The following is a 16,219-nucleotide window of genomic DNA, read 5'->3' as shown; positions in this document are numbered from 1 at the left end:
TATATTTATAGTGTCATTTTTTGGGAAGTGACATCATATAAAATAAATTTTTTTAAAGTATTATAACTTAATGAGCCCACTTTTAGAATTAATAATGATGGATAATATATAAAAAGCCCATTGTTTCCATATCTCACCCATAATCCAAAAAATCTCAATATATAAACCCTATATATAAAATCATGGTCTTCTTCTACCTTTTCTCTCACCCATAGTCAACACGCTCACAATCGACATTCTTCACTTTGTGGACTCATAGGTAACCCAAAATCTCTTAAATCTATCATTTTTTTTTTCTTTTAGTAATGTTATTATATTAATTGTTTCAACATCTTTGTATTATGATTTTTGTGAATTGTGTTTTCTTAAGTTGTAGGGAAGAAAAACTTAGGTTTAATCTTCTAGCATAGAAGAAAAAACTATAGATTAATTGATTTTTTAATCTAAATCAAACACATGATCAAGTCCTTAAAAGAAAGTGAAAAACTGGAAAAAGTGAATAATTTTTAATAAGTAATTGTGTGAAAATCGAAACCCTCTTAGATTCGTCGGATCCGAATTCAAACTCGTTGGTGTTGGGATTATTGGTATCCGACACAGGTTCGTTTTGCAGCCTCTTGATTCAGCCTTCGTGAAGGTCATGGATCTTGATTTCTTGATTTCGTGATTTGTTGATTTGTTGATTTTGTGATTTCGTAATAAGAATGAAAGGTAAAGGTATGAAAATTATTACATCATCCCAAATCAAAGCAATGTCCTTGGATGAGCGATCTTTTACCCTTTCGATATCAAGAATTGAACCCAAGGGCTTTGGTTGCAACGGCGTGAACCCAGAAGCGAAACCTAAGGTCCGGCAGAACCCAAGTGAACCCCATTTTGGAAAATCACTTGGAATACCTTGTTGTTGCAGTTTCCGAAAATTTGGTTACATAGATAGGGTACCAAACTTCTGGGTGGATGAAGCATGGGCGAGGAGACTTGCCACTGAAGAGGTTATGATCCTAGACACTCTTCCTGATACTCGTTGCATTGTATGAGTCCAAAAAATCTGAACACGTGGGAAGGGGATTCACAAAATTTCACCTTTCTGATGCTTCACTGCTAGAAAGTGAGTGAACCCAGATGACACGGTCTACTCACTCCTTCAACCCGCTCTTTTTGGGTTTACATAAATGGGCTTCTGTTTGGAGCCCTGGCCTTTGATTGGTATGGGCTTCCCTTGAGTCCTACAAAGGTTTCGGCCCACTTTTGAGAGTCAAGTGGATCCATTGAGAGCCCTTATTCCATCCAATCAAACCAAGTATTTTGATCATTTGGCACAGTATAATGTCTCGAAGAGGCAGCATGTACTTGCAGCTCATGTACTATTAAGACTGGTAGAGAGGTGCTCAACGGATGCGGGAGATGTCCCTACTTTAGAGCAGAGGCTCCATTACCATAAGTAATGCAGTTCTGCAGGCAGAGAATGCAAGCAATAGTGACAGCCTAGTAGGTCCTGTCCGGGGAACCTCAGACAATAGACGGCTGGATTTGCTTGAAGGGAAGCTTGTTGTTCTCCAATTTCAAATATAGATCAAAGGGGAACTGGAGGCTATAACTTCTAGGTTAGAATCTTCCAACGTTACATCTGAATCTGTCTAGAATGAACCATGCTCTGAGAGCAACCTGAATAATGATACCAATTTAGCAAACACTGTACGGGAAAAGGTCAGAGGGGTATCATTGGTTTTGAAGAGTATTACTCAATTATATAATGAGTATGCTGTTCCATTTGAGCTTTGGGAGATACACCTGGAAATGCTGTATTTTGCTGACTATTCTGGTGATGCTGATAGTAGCATTATAGGAGAGACCTGAGCTAAACTTATTGATCAAGCTCTTTCAAACGGCGGTGTTGCTGAAGCTTGTCCAGTTCCGAAGAGGGTTGGTTCTTGCATTTATCCTGGAAATGCTGCATTCAACACTAAAAAGGTCATGTCTTTCCTTGCTTCAAACTGAAAATCGGGGAAAATCGCCTAAAAAAAAAATAGTGTCTCTGGAATGGGTTCAATCTCTCCTGAATATGCATCAGGTGGTAATGAGTATCTTACCCTTGCAAAAGGTCTGATTTCCAGTTTATTAAAGGTTGGGCAAGTTGCCAAAGTCTCAAGGATATTGATTGTTACATTGGTGAGCATCAGCCTGAAATTTGAAGTACTTGTCAAGTGAGTTTTGTTAAATTTTTAGTATCACATGATGTGTTTGGATGGGTTGAATTTATCTACGTGTTTATCATATAGATTTCTCCATTCAATTTTAATGAAAAATCTTAAACCCAATGAGATTGGTGGACTACTCAATCACAAAGGAAGATGACCAATCCTTGGCCCTTGAACTGGTGCATGTCCAATGCTTTTAGGCTTGTAGCCAACATCGTACACACCATAGTGCTTTACCGTGACATGCTAGGAAGCTAGTTCAAATGTTCTCACTAGAAAGATACGAGACTCCCAAGCACATCGTACTTTGCCTAAGAGGAATTTTATTATTTGGGGGTGGTGACTACTTCTTCAAAAACAAAATTAGACCGTTATTATTGGGAATTAGGTTGTTTCAACATGCTTACACGTCAAACCAAGACATTCAGTTAAGTGCTCATTACCAGAAGGTGAGAGATTTTGGCCGTGGGTATAAAGTTTTGATTTCTAGATGAATGTGCTTTTGTGTAAACTGCTAGTTCAGTAAGCTCAAACCCCAATATTTGTAGTGGATTGAATGGGTTCCCACGCTACACCCTGCCACATCTGCCCCAATAGAGTCTTCCACCGCCCTATCCAAGAAAGAGATATTCAAGAGTTGAATACTAAACTGGCCTCTCTTTCTGCTGCATGGAGGCCACCACCACCATGGGTGGGCCTCTCTGGCATGCGGTGCCTTCTCTTCATAGTGATTTATGTCTTCATATCTTAAACACGAACATGTAAATATAAATGTCAGAAAATGAAACAAAACAAATGACTGCCGTTGCTTCAATGCATAGGAGCAACTCTATTTTATGTTGCTTGATTTTATGGCAAAGAATAGCGTATATATATAGTAATTGAATGATTACCTTCCATCAAGGAGAGCTTCTTTCAACCAGGTATCAAATTGATCATATGCCCAAGGCACAACCGATTCACTATTGGGATTGAGGGCCCTCAGATTGTGAGTGGCACTTCCAGAACCAATGATGAGGACGCCTTTTTTAAAGTCTTCCAGACCTACTTGTCCTCCTTATCCACCCCAACATCTTTTGCTAAAATGCTTGATACGAAATCTATAACCAGCTTAAGCTCCTAGCAACAGAACCTTGCAAGAAACCTTAGGTTTCAATGACCTCTCCCTCCATCTGAACCACAAAAAAACCCCACTTCTCTGGCTACTGCCACGCTAAAGAAGACCTAAAAATGATCCTTTGAATGACACTTCCCATGCCTAACATCAAACCAAACTTGGTTCTAAGCCCCTCTTTTGTCGTTTGTGGTACAAGTAAGACAATAAAATACATTCTCTCCATTTCTGATTGCTTTTGAAATATCATTTCCCATCAATCCACCCCAACCTTCACCCACCCAAAAAAGGGGAAAAATCTCCACCTCTAGACCCTCTAGATCAGTTCCCTAGCAAAGCCTTATTAAGGAAGAGCAAGCTTTGGATTCCAAGATTCCCTCACAAAGCACACAATCAACCATAAAATTCTTCCCACTTCCTCCACTATCATCATGAAAAAGGATTCCAAACCCATGCTTATAGATACACATGTAATATATATTTAAACTACTGGGGAGCATATTTAAACTACTTTTACATAATTTAAGTGCTTCTATTTATCAAGAATTGTTTTAAATAAAAAAAAAGGTATATATATGATTCTTGGGGGTTTGATGTATATAGTGGATTAAGGAATACATTGATTAGCATGGGTGACATAAGAATATGCTTATAGATACACATGTAATATATATTTGTAAGTCATATGAATGACTTGAAGCATGTAATATATATAAATACACATGTTCATACTTGAAATATTGCATTTTTTTGGATTATTAGTTTAATTTAATGGAGATGAATATTTAGTTGAAAAGTTACAATGTATTATTGAAAATATGACTTGATAGTTGATTATGGATATGTGTCATTTCTAGTATAAAAAAAAAGAATAATTTAAATCTGTAACATTTTATATTGATAATCTATTATTCTTGTAACAGGTTCAAAGAGTAAACAAGTCAGTATCAAAGAAGTTATTACAAGTGTAAGTGTATGTTTATTTATTGCATACTCTTATATAGTATCAATTGTAAGGAAGATAAAATTACCTCGTAAAGGTAATTAAATCTTTATATATTTTAAACTTTTTTTCTATATATTATGCTTTTGAAGCTTGTTTAATTAAACATATGTTATTTGACAAACTTTTCACAAATGTTTTGTATACTTATGTGTTTTATTTTGTTCCAAAGTTTTATTGCATAATACTGATGTATATTATCTCACAAACTTTTGACAACTATGTTGTGTACTAATGCATATTAAGTTTTGTTCTTGCCTATTTAAGTTTATACATTTAGTTATTTAAATATATCCAATATTATGTTGAAAAAAGATGTACTTAAATTTTTTTGTTCTTAATATTAACAAGTTTTGCAGTTCTCTTGTATAGGATATATATTCCATTATTTTAATTGAAATGGAAAATCGAGATTGGATGTCAAAAGATAGAAGGTCAGTTGAGTATGATGAAGGAGTTGAAAACTTTATCAATTTCGCATTAGCACATTCAACCAACCATACCTCTATAAAATGCCCATGCTTACGTTGTGGAAATCTGTTATGTCAAACTCCTCAAGTCATTAGAGAGCATTTGTTCTTTAATGGAATAGATATGAGTTATCTAAGAGGGAGCCATCTTGGCAACTAGTGCAGGTGACATCCAAAAAACTTTCTTTACACATTAGCTTATGCATTTGCACCATTTATATATATGAGTACTAATGTTATTTTATAATTGATCGATTAGTGTCCAAGGCAAGAAGGAGGGTTCGAATGTGGCTACTTTGTTATGAGATTCATAAAAGAGATAATTTTTTATCCTACAATTATTGCTTCAAAGGTATTACAAATTTAATGAATTGTACATAGTTTTAGGCTTCCAAATGTTATGCATTTTAATGTTATTTTCTTATTTGATTTCAGTTTGGTGGTAAAAAAACATATTCTCAAGTAGAGTTCGATGAAATTAGAGGAGAATGGGCTACTTTTGTGCTACAACTAATCATGAATCATGTTGATGCATCATGATCACCATGCATGGTGAGTCCTTTAGCTACTACATGAATTTTTCCATAGGTACTCTTTGAATAATGTTTCTATTTGAAAAAAAAAAAAATAGTTCTTAGATTTGTTCATTTATGATAACATCGATCCATGTTTATTTTCTTCAATACAAATCTATAAAACTCATTAAACTATGTAATGCAGGTATACACTTTTGGGATGGTGGAATGGAGAATAAAAAGAAAGAAGAAGGCAACAAGATTTTGGGTTTTTAAATGCAACTCTTATGTCATACGTTGTAGGACATAAATGTTACTTTAATTAGTACTGAGAAATTTAGATTTTTAGATGGGACTTTTATGTCATTTTATAGTTAGCCGGTTTTATGCTTATGAAATGGAGGTATACATGAATCTTGGGATCTTTAACATTTGTAAATCATGTTTTGGTATGTATTCACTCTTCTTTTTTTAGTTTTGATGGGTTTGATATGTTGGATGTACTATCTTTTTGTGAACATTTGATATACAAATATTATTAGATGATCAATGTATTATGAGTTATTCCAGAAACATTACAGAAAAATGAGTTAAATATAATATGATTGTTATATTTATGGACAAAATATAAACAGGTTAATCTTACTTATTAATTCATAAGCATTACAAAAATCTATAACTAAAAGCAATCATATCTTCCACAATAATTTACAATGATGTGACACCATTACTCAAAGGTGATGCATTTAATATGACATCATAACTCAAAGATGATGCATTTAATGCGACACCCTATCATCACTAGAAATATATGGTGTCACTTCCGAATGGGTCACCATTTATCTACTTTGGTGTCACTTCCAAATACGTCACCAATTGGTACCCTCTATGGTGTCAGTGGAGAAGGTGACGCTATGTTGTAATGACACCTTATGTTTATGGTGACTCGTTATAAATGACACCATATATCTTTTTCCTTGTAGTGAATCCACCATTGCCAGAGTCTAGAATCTTCATCTTTGGTGCGGTGCCTGGTGGGAAGGTAGCAGATCATGGTCCAATAGTCTGAGAGTGAGAGGCTGCGTCTTCCTGGTGTTGGGGAAGAAGACAGAGGGTTGCATCTTCGTGATGTTGCTGTGTTGGGGAAGAAGAAGAAGACAAAGGGCAAAATTTCTTCGTGGTGTTGCTGTGTTGGGGAAAAAGAAGAAGACAGAGGGCAAAACGTCTTCATGGTGTTGCTATGTTGGGGAAGAAGAAGAAGACGGATTGATAGAGGGCAAGGGGTTTGAAAGTAACCGGCATGTAATAAATTAATAAAGGAATTCATTTTCAAATATTGTTGCTATATATAATATGTTATTCCTTTTCAATTTAATATATGTATTCTTTGTATATGGTTTAATATTGTTGCTATATATAATATGTTATTCCTTTTCAAATATTGTTGCTATATGTCTTATAAACTAAATAAGACATAATTAATAATTTTAAATTATTTCATGAATTTTTTAATTTTTAAAAATAATTTTGAATTCAAAAAACCAATCTAATTAATTACATATAAAATAAAAAATTTTATAATATTATGTTCATAATTCAATTCTAAATAAGTACATGAAATGAAAATTTTGACTCATATTTAAAAAGTTAAACTTTATTAATTATTCAATTTAAATAAAATATTATGAAAAATTATTACTTTAAATATTTATTATTAATTTTTAACCCAAAAAATGATGAAGATGTTAATATTTTTATGTTTCTAACATATACTAAAATAATATTTTTTTTTTATAAAAATAAAATAAAATTAACCTATGATTTTATTATAATATCATATATATAATCTGTTATTCATTTTTAAATTAATATATATACTCTCTGTATATGGTTTAATATTGTTGCTATATATAATCTGTGATTCCTTTTCAAATATTGTTGTTATATGTCTTATAAACTAAATAAGACGTAATTAATAATTTTAAATTATTTCATGAATTTTTTAATTTTTAAAAATAATTTTGAATTCAAAAAACCAATCTAATTAATTACATATAAAATCAAAAATTTTATAATATTATGTTCATAATTCAATTCTAAATGAGTACATGGAATGAAAATTTTGACTCTTATTTAAAAAGTCAAACTTTATTAATTATTCAATTTAAATAAAATATTATGAAAAATTATTACTTTAAATATTTATTATTAATTTTTAACCCAAAAAATGATGAAGATGTTAATATTTTTATGTTTCTAACATATACTAAAATAGTATTTTTTTTATAAAAATAAAATAAAATTAAGCTATGATTTTATTATAATATCATATATAAGTAAAAAAATTATAAATACTTTTTTGTAATAGATATTAAACCTTCGTTTAGGTTATATTTGATTCCCAAAAAATTATTAAGAAAATTTATTTATTTATTTATTTTTCACTATTTTTATCATAAAAAATATAAAAGAGAATCAACTACAATTAAAAATTAGCTAAACATTTATATATTTTTAAATTATATAATCTTTATATAGAAAAATAAATAAATAAAATGAATTACAAGAGCCATAAAAAAATAATTTATTAACCTTAAATTTGTTTAGTTTTCTTTTTTTTTTTTCCTCTAATATTCATAAACCAAATATAGCATTAGTAAATGACTTATTTAATTAAAAAGGTTATTGAAAACCCAATTTTGTAAATCTAACCCTTCATTATTTTTTTGGCATCATTTTAAAAAAACACTCTCATTTTTTCCTTATAAAAATAATTATTTCTTTTAAAGCATTCATGTAAATACTTAAAATAATTAAGGGTATTTATATATATGAAAAAAATGAGTTACTCTTCAAATATAAGGATTATTTTCACCATTTTTAACTAATTAGGTTTTAATAAATTGAGTTACTCTTCAAGTATAAGGATTATATAAAATTTTGTATAATGGTACAAAATATAATGTACAAGAAATTGTCTTGAATACTTTAAAAATATCACTCAATTTTCTATTAGTATAAATAAATTTACATTATATTAGTGACAAAAAATTTCCCTATTACTCAATTACATTGATACTATATTGCAAAATTAAATTACTATAGAAAATTAATAATTATTGAATTTTTTTTTTTCAAATAATCATAAATGATTTAATAATACGGAATGAAGGGTATGTATTTACATGGTCAATTACATTTATTTTAATTAAAAAAACATATAAATAAGTGGAAAACAAAAAATGATGAACTTAGGTGAGATCGTGTTTATTGTTTTTTTAGTACAATTTATTTTTATATGGTAACAATATGAAACATATAAGTGAGTGGAAAATTGAATATTATAATTCTTATATAAATGTGTTTATATATATATTTAATTTGAAAAGTAAATTGTTTTCCTTTTATACATGGTTAGGTTAAAATTTCAAAATGGCTTCAAAACATGATATTGGTTGGGAACATGCAGAACCTGTTGGTGGTAGTAGAAGAACCACAAAGTGTAAATATTGTGGGAAAGTTATACATGGCGGTATAACAAGATTAAAGCAACACATCGCACATATATCTGGACAAGTGGAAGGATGTCCATGTGTACTGGTAGAAGTGTCACATAGTGTTAGACAACATATGTTTAATACTTCGAAAGAAAAAGCACAGTTAAAGAAAAAAAAATGACTTTTGAATTCCTTAAATAGAGAAAATTTCTATGAAATCGATGAGGGTGATTCTGATGATGAAATTGAGGAAGTTGCTATGGTTGATTTTGAAAGAAGACAAATGAAACAAGCAATGAAAGAAAGTCGTCGAATTTTTGAAGAAGGTGAACAAGAGCATCAAAAGGGTGGTAGTTCCTCACAACCTTCTAATGCTAGGATTAAGCACGGACTGACACGTAACTTCAATGTAAGAGAAGGAGCTAGCATACCTCCAAAAGGAATTGATCCCTACATGTTCCCATCAAAGCATAAATCAATAAAAAGTTTGTTTTCTACTGAAGGCGTGAAGAAAGTGGGTAAAACTATTTTTAAATTATTTCTCTTTAATGCAATACCCTTTAATGCAGCTGACAGTGGGCCTTACCATCAATCAATGATTGATACCATAATAGAAGCAGGTCCAGGCATCAAGGGTCCCATAGGATACCAAATTGGAAATACATATTTGGAAAAGGAAGTGCAAGAGCTTGAGGTATACATAACAACATTGAAGGCTAAATGGCCTATATATGGGTGCACATCATTTGTGATGGTTGGAGTTCTAGGACTAGAAAGCCTATCATCAATTTCATGATTTATTGTGATAGAAGTATGATATACCATTCTTTAGTTGACATTACCAACATACCTAAGACAGCAGACTACATCTTTTCCCTTATGGATAAAGTTGTAGAGGAGGTTGGGAAGGAAAATGTTGTTCAAGTAGTCACTGATAATGAGGCAAGTTTGAAAGCAGCCGGTATGTTGTTGATGGAGAAGCGGAAGCATTTGTTTTGGTCTCCTTGTGCAGCCCACTGTATTGATTTAATGCTTGAAGATATTGGAAGCATGAAGCAGATTAAGGAGACATTAGATCAAGCTAAGATGATCACATGATTTATTTATAATAGCTTGAAAGTAGTGAATTTGATGAAAGTGTTCACCAAGGATAGAGATCTGTTAAGGCCAGGAATAACCCGTTTTGCCACTGAATTCATTTCACTTGAGAGTCTTATACGTTATGAGGCTGATTTGAAGAGAATGTGCACAACAAATGAGTGGCGTGGATTCAATAAAGATAGGAGCAGAAAAAGTGTAAGAGAAAAGGTATCCAACCTTATCTTAACTGATCGATTTTGGAAGAAGGCAGGGGAAGTTCAAACGATCATGGAACCTCTCGTCAAAGAATTGAAATTGGTTGATCAAGATAAAAAGCCCACACTATCAATCATTTATGAAGCAATGGATAGAGCTAAATTGGCTATCAAGGCATCGGTCAAGCAATGGGAAAAGTATTGGGAAGTCATTGATAAAAGGTGGGAAGGTTAATTGCATAGACATTTGCATGCTGCAGGTAATAAAAAAATTCTTTATATATTTTTTATTATTTTTTTTAACTACAAATTATTATAAACTGATCATTATTTAACTTATGACAACATATTTTTTAAATCCAATGTTCCAATATTCAAAGCATTTCTCCAACCATTAGGAAATTAAAGTTGGATTAAAGGAGGTTATTAAGAGATTAGAGCCAGATTTTGATAGACAAGCAAAAGCTATTAACGAGGTATAATAATAGTTTGTGACCTTTATATAATGCATTTTGTATATGTAATGTGCATTAACAAAAAAAAAATGTTAATGATGTAGGTGAAATTATTTGTTGACGGTTAAGGAGAATTTGGAAGTGCACTTACAAAGAAAGCAATAAATCAATCTCTTCCAGGTACTCAATACATTTATGTCTATTACAAATAAGAAATTATCATCATTTTTTGTTAAATATATCATAATGATTAATAGGTATGCATTTTCTTTATTATAGCTGAATGGTGGAACAACTATGGCGACGAAGGTAAACATCTACAAAAGATTGCTGTTAAAATTTTAAGCCAAACTTGTTCTTCATCAGGTTGTGAAAGAAATTGGAGCACATGGTCATTGATTCACACAAAGTTGCTCAACCGTTTGGCAATGAAAAAGTTGCATAAGTTAGTTTATGTGCACTACAATATGCGACTTCGAGTTAAAAATTTGATGCAAGAGCGAAGCAATGAAGATTTATACAATCCAATTGATCTAAATCATATCTTTAATGATGATGATATATTAGATGAGTGGATACGAGAAGGAGAGGAGCCTATTTTATCATCTGATAATTTGGATTGGTTGGATAAATGTCTTCCCACTAATGAAGAAGGTAGAGAAAGATATGTTGATTCCTATCGTAAAGGTAAGGTTTCTAGAACAATTTCTTCAAGTTCTACTAGTGATGATGGTGACAATAGGGGCAGTAGGCGGGGTGGTGGCACTAGCGGGGGCAATAGAGTGGTTGGTGGCACTAGTGAGGGTACTGGAGGAGATGGTAGCACTAGGCGCGGTTATGTTAATCAAGTAGATCCCGACATGTCATGAACACAAGGAGGTGAAAATTACTATGCCACACAATATACAAATCACGGATATCGACCAGGGATATGGGAACAACGAAAGCATTTGGAAAGACTAACTACATTTCCCAGCGATGATGATTATTCTAGTGGGCATGATTATCATAAATCAAATCATCATCGTATTGATGAGCACTTACAAAATTTGGGTATAGAATTAAGGTCGTATTTTAGAGGGGTAGATGATAGATCATATCACAGCTTTAGAGACCGTGATAGCTCTTCTAATACTTTTAGTAGAAATGATTTTAATCGATTTCCAATGATGCATCCAGAGGGATATTCAAATACTGGAACACGAGCTAGTGACTCATATGGATATGATCAATCTTCTAGTAGCAGTAGCATTGCTTATCGAGGTTTTGGATACTATCAATCTGGTGTTGATCCCGAACAGCCTTCGAAACCATATTTTCCTGATTATGGATCATCAAGCCAATCATCTCACCCAACATATTCGAGTTATGAACAACTCTTTCAACCATATCCTCACTACGGGAATTGCCACCCCAATTTGTATGCTCGCCGTAGGACTGATGATGATGATTTTGAACCCCCTCTTCATTCAACATGGAATTGATTATTGTATTGTATGTGTTGTTAGTAAAAATGTTATTATATTTGAAATAAAATAACTTTCTTTTATTAGCATTATCATAAATAATTTTGAGCAGATACTTTTATAACTATTTAAATAATGTTAAATGTGAGACAATTTTATTTTATTAATTTTTTGAGCTTATTTAATTGTATATATTTTTCTGATGATTTACATAATATTTTTATATTTTTTTTGAATTTTCTAATTAGCTTATTTTACGTATCTCCCGATACCAAACCGATACGCCTCGAGACCCTCCGAGTCAGTGACCGATACCGCGACTTTGAACCATGATGTGAGCATATAAGGCTCTTACGATTTTTTTTTTTTTTTTTTTTTATGGTATTTGAGTTTGCTCATCCTCATTTGGTCTTGGATTTCTAACCCGTCTTCTAGACCCTGTTTTGAGACTTTTATATGAGATAATAGCATTCATGTCTTGATTTTTTTCTTTTTTCTTTTTTCCTTTAAAACCTATTTGAAATCTATTTTGGCTCACTTCTTTATTAGAGCTCATCGATTGATGCATGAAATGAGGCTCGTATGGGGTTCATTTTGGTTCTTTTTTTTGTGCCCTGTTTTGTCTTTCCCCTGTTCTTGGTACTCCGTCCATGGTGCGTATCAGTTTTTTTTTTTTTTTTTTACCTCCGCCTGAGGGGGTGGGGAATTACAAGGGTTGTATTCTCATTCCGAGGGAAATTGGTTCAATGGTTTGTAAGAGGGAATAGCTAGTGCTGGGAGGCATGTCCTTCGTGCTTTTTCGGTATATCTTGAACCTATTGTGATTGAAGAAGCTGTAAGGCGGGAACAGATTAAAGAATCTGATAGGACGGATGTGGACAATGAAGCTCAGAAAGAGTCTCAACCGATAGAGATGCCCCACAGCCCCTCGATATCGTTTCGAATGAAATCATTTTATCATCTCTCTGGAACTCTGGAAAAGTAGCAATCATGGCTTTAGAAGAAGATGATTTTCCGGTTTGGATAAGTGATGATGGCCCATTTGTGGTGGTCACAGATCCTCTTGATGGTTCCCGAAATATTGATGCATCCATTCCTACTGGAACAATTTTTAGGATCCATAACCGCCTTGTTGAACTAGATCATTTGCCCTAGGGAGAGAAGACAATGCTGAATTCATTTCAGAGTGGATTGAAGCTTGTAGCTGCGGTCCATGTTCTCTATTCATCGGCCTCAATACTATGCACCAGTTTTGGTTCAGGGACTCACGCATTCACCCTTGATCATTCAACAGGAGACTTTGTTCTCACGCATCCAAACATTAAAATTCCTCCATGAGGGCAAATCTATTTTGTAAATGATGCACGACCTTATTTTTGCATGACCTCCTTTGGGCCAATCCCAACTGCCACCCTTTTTTTTTTTATTCATTTATTTAGGTAGTCATTCATTCATTTATCTATCTTTGCTGTACTTCATACTTCAGTATCCAAGATCAATTTCCCGAAATTCCAGTTCCCCAATTTTTTATTTTTTTAAAAAAATACCATTCTCATGTAATTCTTCCAAATCCCGGTTCTCAAATTTAATTTCTAATTTCAAAATTTTGTAATATCCACGTTCATATCTTTAATTATTATGTTCATTATTATTATCATGTTGATTTATTTATTTAATTATTTTAAATTTCCATCTTCAAACAATTTTTCAAAATCCTGACTTCTGAATTTAATTTCCCATTACAAAAAATTCTAATATTCACGTTCTTTTCTTTAATTATTATTTTCGTTATTGTTATTATTATATTTATTTATTCATTTTTAAAATTCCATCTTTAAACAGGTTTTCAAAATCCCGACTTCCGAATTTAATTTCCCGTTACAAAAAATTATAATATTCACGTTCTTTTCTTTAATTATTTATTTTCGTTATTATTATTCTATTTATTTTAAAATTTCATCTTTAAACAATTTTTCAAAATCCCGACTTTCGAATTTAATTTCCCGTTTAAAAAATTCTAATATTCATGTTCTTTTCTTTAATTACTTATTTTTGTTATTATTATTCTATTTATTTATTCACTTATTTATTTTTAAATTCCATCTTTAAACAATTTTTCAAAATTTCGACCTCCGAATTTAATTTCCTATTTCAAAATTTCAATATTTACGTTCATTTCTTTAATTATTTATTTTTGTTATTATTATTCTATTTATTTATTCATTTATTTATTTTAAAATTCTATCCTTAAACAATTTTTCAAAATCTCGACTCCCGAATTTAATTTCCCCTTTAAAAAATTCTAATATTCATGTTAATTCATTTAAATATTATTTTCGTTATTATTATTATTATTTCGTATTTATTTATTTATTTCTTTTAAAAATTTCAATCATTAAAGTTCAATTCTTCAAAAATCTAAGTTCCAAATTTAATTTTCAATCTCAAAAGTTCCACTATTCACGTTCATTTGTTTAAATATTATTTTTGTTATCATTATTATTATTCCATATTTATTTATTTATTCATTTTAAAAATTCAATCATTAAAGTTCAATTCTTCAAAAATCTGACTTTCAAATTTAGTTTTCAATATAAAAAATTCAATTATTCACGTTCATTCGTTTAAATATTATTTTCGTTATTATTATTATTATTATTATTATTCTGTATTTATTTATTTATTTCTTTTAAAAATTTCAATCATTAAAGTTCAATTCTTCAAAAATCTAAGTTCCAAATTTAATTTTCAATCTAAAAAATTCCACTATTCACGTTCATTCGTTTAAATATTATTTTCGTTATCATTATTATTATTCCATATTTATTTATTTATTTTAAAATTTTCAATCATTAAAGTTCAATTCTTCAAAAATCTAACTCCCAAATTTAGTTTTCAATCTCAAAAATTCCACTATTCACGTTCATTCATTTAAATATTATTTTCATTATTATTATCATTATTTCATTTGGTTATTTCCTTTAAAAATTTCAATCATTAAAGTTCAATTTTTCAAAATCCCGTTTTCTAAATTTAATTTTCAATATAAAAAATCTCTATTCACGGTTCATTCGTTTAAGTATTATTTTCGTTATTATTATTATTATCCATTTATTTATTTACTTATTTCTTCTAAAAAAATTCCGCCTTTAAACAATGCTTCAAAAATCTGACTTCCAAATCTAATTTCTAATCTCAAAAAATTCCATTATTCACATTCATTTATTTAATGATTATTTTCGTTATTATTATTATTTCATTCATTTATTTATTCACTTATTCATTTATTTAAAATTATGTCTTTAAATAATTCTTCAAAATTCCGATTTCCAAATTTAGTTCTCTGAAATTCTAATTTTCCTATCTCTGAATTTAATTTTCAGTTTCCAATATTCCAATTCTCGCATTTATTCAGTTACTAATTTATTATTATCATTATTATTATTATTATTATCATTTTATTTATTTATTTCTAAAAATTCCGCCTTCAAATGATTTTCAAGTTTTCTATTTTCATAATTTAATTTTCAAAACTCCAATTCTCAAATAATTTGCTAATTTCTTTCAAATTTAATTTTCAAAACTCTAATTCTCAAATGATTTTTAAAAATTCCAATTTCTTTCAAATTTAATTTTCAAAATTCCAATTCTTAAATTTAATTCCCAAGACTCCAATTTTCAAAAAAATTTCAAAAATCCAATTTTCTCTCGAACGATTTTAATTCCACTCCAGTTCTCACATAATCTTCTGTTCCTCTTAATTTTACATAAGCTAGAATGAATTCTTCATAATTCTAAAACAACGGAATTTGTGAGACTAATTCATGAAAGATAAATTAGGCTTTGGTGGGGGCCCTACATATGATCTCTTTTGATTGTCAACTGTTATGTTTAATGTATATTGCTTGATATTTGTTTTGCACTTTGATATGCATGTGATGTATTTTGTATTCATTATTGTGCACTAACTCTATTTCATGATAGCGCTTCATTACCTGCTGTTGAAGTACGCTCTCACTCTCTCTTTGTTCATTTATTCATTATCATGACTTGCTTTTAATCTATGATCTCTTTGGTATCCATTGATCTCCTAGTTAATTATCATGCATGCCTCACCTTATTTAGTAGAGACCCATTTTTAGGGGCTTAGAGGGGTGTTTTCGGTCTTTTATTGTACCTTCCCAATAAGTAACCTGACCCCCGGAC

The 16,219-nt window shown here is 30.7% G+C and overlaps 1 long non-coding RNA gene and 1 pseudogene across 1 annotated transcript; both read left to right on the top strand.

The window, feature by feature from the left end:
* The first annotated feature begins 4,900 nt into the window (after positions 1-4,900).
* LOC132252706 (uncharacterized) lies at positions 4,901-5,850 on the top strand. The gene is made up of 2 exons (XR_009464474.1): positions 4,901-5,337; positions 5,506-5,850. It is a non-coding gene; the product is annotated as an uncharacterized LOC132252706 (long non-coding RNA).
* Positions 5,851-11,716: 5,866 nt separating this feature from the next.
* On the top strand, positions 11,717-13,884 carry LOC132255296 (fructose-1,6-bisphosphatase, cytosolic-like; annotated as a pseudogene).
* Positions 13,885-16,219: the final 2,335 nt, after the last annotated feature.

This window comes from Vitis vinifera, chromosome 16 (genome assembly GCF_030704535.1).
Source record: "Vitis vinifera cultivar Pinot Noir 40024 chromosome 16, ASM3070453v1".
NCBI classification, from domain to species: domain Eukaryota; kingdom Viridiplantae; phylum Streptophyta; class Magnoliopsida; order Vitales; family Vitaceae; genus Vitis; species Vitis vinifera.
Note: the sequence above shows the minus strand (reverse complement) of the source record. Positions and strands in the feature narration are given on the sequence as shown.